Source organism: Salvelinus sp. IW2-2015, unplaced genomic scaffold (genome assembly GCF_002910315.2).
Source record: "Salvelinus sp. IW2-2015 unplaced genomic scaffold, ASM291031v2 Un_scaffold1337, whole genome shotgun sequence".
Classification (NCBI taxonomy): domain Eukaryota; kingdom Metazoa; phylum Chordata; class Actinopteri; order Salmoniformes; family Salmonidae; genus Salvelinus; species Salvelinus sp. IW2-2015.
In genome coordinates this window covers 89,233-93,436 of record NW_019942849.1, presented here as the reverse complement: position 1 = coordinate 93,436, position 4,204 = coordinate 89,233, and the positions used below count along the sequence as shown (strand labels likewise).

The following is a 4,204-nucleotide window of genomic DNA, read 5'->3' as shown; positions in this document are numbered from 1 at the left end:
TAGTATTTAGTTGGGAATTGTGCGTTTATAACAATCCAGGGATACAAAGAGAATGGATACCGAGACTGGAGATGGCTGCTCTTGTGGCATCATTTCTTTCTCTTGTACAGAACAAAGAGCTTCATATCAAAATACCTCTCCAGAATGTATATTCCATTTAGCTTCTTCCATTAGTTTTGATATAGAAACTGATGTTTAGATTACATTATCCTTCCGTCTGTGTAAGCACATCCCTCTCTCTTCTCCAGCTCAGAGTATTGTAAGGGTTACGGTGCTGAGGCTGGGGGGAGGGAGTAGATCTCTTTGTACAGTTCTGCACGCTATTGGTGCACAGCGTGCATCTCTAACACCCAATGAAAGGACAACAGAACAGAGCTCTTAAAGTCACAGCAGCATCCAGGAGCTGCATATAAGTACTCTGACGCAACACACACAGAGAGAGAGATAGTTATGGTCAACTCACTATTTTTGATATACTGTCCATCTATATTGTTGTGAAATCTATTATGGACAGGGCAGCCCATAACCAACAGAAAGGAATAGGTTGAAGTGTAAACAACCATGATCATTATATAAATGCGTTAAAGTGTAAACCATGATCAGAAATATTCTCTCTCATTACGCGAAGACATCATCCAAAACACCGCCATTCTAGTGGAGCCCATAGGAAGGAAACACTTGGTTTTACTATTATACATGAACTATTGATTGAGCTGCAATGAATGTGAAAAATATATATCTTACAGCAATTCTAAATGAGCCTCTCTTTGCCATCGCGGCCACAAAACCAACACAGTTCATTCAGAGGGAATGTCGCTGTCCATGGTGCTGAAACCCTCAGCCTCTTCAAACCAGTCAGACTGAAACATAATCATGCTCAACACCCACTACAGACAGTAACAATAGATATTAAACTGTCTCTGAGGATTACAACCAAGAGTCAAATCATTCAGCTATTTCCAAATCATAGCGAATGATCTAACGTGGATATATCTAAAGGATGGAACAATTTTGCTGTTTTGTTCCATGGTGAAATTATTTCGAATTGACAAAACACTGCTTGAATTCTAAGTTTCACTCCGACTTCAGTTGCACAGCACAGTTAGTAGCTATTTATTTACTGGCTTTAGTACGTGACATATGGAGTCTCAAAATTAACCTACCATTATATTCCATCATTGTAAAGGAAACTACTATCAGAAGAACAAGTTGAGATTTGATAAATGTTGAAATACAAAATACTATATGTCATAAAACAGTCTACATTCGAATATCATAACCATCACAATCAACTACAGTTCATTGCTCACCTGCTGGCTCTCAAAGGTCCAGGCGCTGTCGGGTAAAGACGCGTCTAGGACGTTGATCATCGCCTTAAAGTCAGTGGTGCTGCTGGGCTTAACGAAGGTGAAATCACTGAACTCTGACATGGGAGAGAGACAGGACCTGAAGGACTGACTCTGAGACNAAATCACTGAACTCTGACATGGGAGAGAGACAGGACCTGAAGGACTGACTCTGAGACAACATGTCCCCTCCCAGGACCTCTACGTACTTAATAGGRCCGTCAGTGTTGAGCTGGATCTGCAGGTTTCTGTGTCACACAGGAGGACACAGACACGCCCTGCACTTTGGAGTCTAGGACGGAGTAGGAGATCTTGGCCCTATCCCCCAGGTCTGGATGAGCAACGGAGATTGAAAATAATATTTTCCCCGGTGTGTAATTGTCTTTTACATACACTGGGTAGGAAGGCTGAGAATAGCGGTAGATTGTCATTCACATCTAACACATCAACAGTGATACTTTTCTTGCTGGATAGAGGGTTTTTTCCTGAATCACTAGCACTGATCTCTATACTGGGAGTGACGCTCACTGTCAAGAGGTGCGTTGGTTACCAGCATAATGCTTGGATACGGACGGGTTCAATTTGAATGGAGACGTTGGGGACACGCTCAACCTCACCTTCCCATTGTCTTGTGAATCTGGGTCTTTAGCGCTTGTCAAGGCTGTCCCCTTCCCGATAGTCGAATCCTCCGGAACAGTAGTACTTGGAGACGTCACAATGATCTCTGGGATGTTGTCATTGACGTCAGTTATTTTAAGATCAACACCACAATGCCCATCCATCTCTGGGTTGCCTTTGTCTTTAGCAATAACGTCAAATACATGGGAATACGTTTTTTCATGATCTAGTTCACCTTTTACTATAATTACCCCAGATAAATGGTACATTTCAAATAATGTTGCCACTGAGTCTGGCGTTTGATCGACAAAAACCTGCTCGATATCCCCACGTCGATATCCCCATTTCGTCCTTCATCTGGACCTGTCGCTTTTACGCGTAAAATCAGTGACGTGAGCAACATTTTCGTTAGCACTAGTCTCATAAAGCTGTCTCTCAAACAGTGGTGCGTTATCGTTAATATCAAGCACCCTAATACTAGTCTCAGAGGTTCCTGTCAGGTTCCCCCCCCCCCCCCCCCCCCCTCATCTACAGCGGTGAGAATCAGCTTGTGAACAGACTGCTTCTCCCGGTCAAAATGTTTTTCCAGTACAGTTCTGGGAATTTAGTCCCACCCAGTGGTTTTTGACATTCAATTTCAAATGTTCGTTAATGTTAATGCTGTAAGAGAGTGTTGTATTTGCAGCTACATCAGAATTCAGTGCACGTTCGAGTGAAATCGTGAGCCTGGGTCTTCAGCCCCCTTTTTTTCGTAGAAAACAGGGAGAATTGTCATTAATATCCCTGCATTTATCTCGACTCGGTGCAGCTGCAAATTATTTTATATCACTACCTCCAAAGGCAATAGACACGGAACTCTTTGTCCACACATATCCTCTCTGTCTATCCTCTCACTGACGACCAGCTCTCCAAATCCACTCTGAAATACTGCTTACCAGCCTCGAGGTTATCCGTAATTTACGACGGTAAATCTCAGATAGTCCCAACCCAGATCTTTGGCTAGATTTCCTATCACAGAGCCCTGTTTCAGTTCCTCCGGATGATGTAGGCGAGTCTGTCCATCTATTGTAAGCAACAAGAGAAAGACATGGTGCCACCATAGCAGCACCTGCCACACACCCAGTCTATTCCACAACACATCAAACCTTTATATTATTCCATCCAACATTCGGCCTCTCGCAGGAGTGGAAATAATCAATCAGTAATCCAACGTGTCTCATATTTTACAGTGATGGGGAAGTTTTTTGTCAATGCGCATCCTTCTCTGGGAGGTTACAGTTCTGAGTCTGGGGGGAGGGAGTAGATATCTTTGTACAGTTCTGCACGCTATTGATGCACAGCATCTAATATGAGTTAAACATCAGGATTTAGCTGTCATTTATAGCTACAGTGAAAATATCAGCACGTTGGAAACCGATGAAGCACCATAGCAATTCAACATGAGAAAAAACACAGTTCTCCATTTCATGTTAATACTAGTAGTACTGCTACTATACAATTTACATTACTCACTATTAGTAGCCGATAATGATCTATTATCATTATCAGCTGGTGAAGGATCTAAATGTTCTTATTAAATTGTTATAAATTAATTACAGATGGAATACTAGTATGTGCACAGCTGTACTGTAAATCAGGTATTATAGGTTGTAAAGTGGTGGTTCTAAACCTCTAGGTATCAGACTCTGTACCCACGGTCTCAATGCTTCCTGACGTCCGTGTGGGAGACAAAGGCTCTCCGTTGCCGTCCTGTTGGTACAGAAAGCAAGCGCAGCCTGAGCACGTCATCAGAGCAACCCACGTGGCTCCGAATAAAAATACATCCCACAAGCCGTCTTAAAAATATCTGCATGAGGTCTGTAGAGCAAATGAAGAGAGAGGGAGCGGAGATCGCTCTCCTACACCACACACACACACACACACACACACACACACCACACACACACACACACACACACACACACACACACACACACACACCACACACACCACACACACACACACACACACACACACACACACACACACACCACTGGGCTATTTCCATGACATTAACTAATTACCTGAGAGCTGAATAGACCGCCCTAATATTTTAGATTTGGACATATTCTATCGACACTTTTTTGGGGGTCGACCACGAATCGGGTCTCGGAGATTAAAGGGTTGCGCGATTTCGTCATCCCTCAAGGTCTGCCTAGCAACACTGGCATCTGACGGAATTATTTATATCCGCAATGAAA

The 4,204-nt window shown here is 43.1% G+C and overlaps 1 pseudogene; it reads right to left on the bottom strand.

Moving 5' to 3' along the window:
• The window catches only part of LOC112070486 (protocadherin gamma-C5-like), a 16,303-nt pseudogene extending 12,551 nt beyond the window's left edge, over positions 1-3,752 (bottom strand).
• Positions 3,753-4,204: the final 452 nt, after the last annotated feature.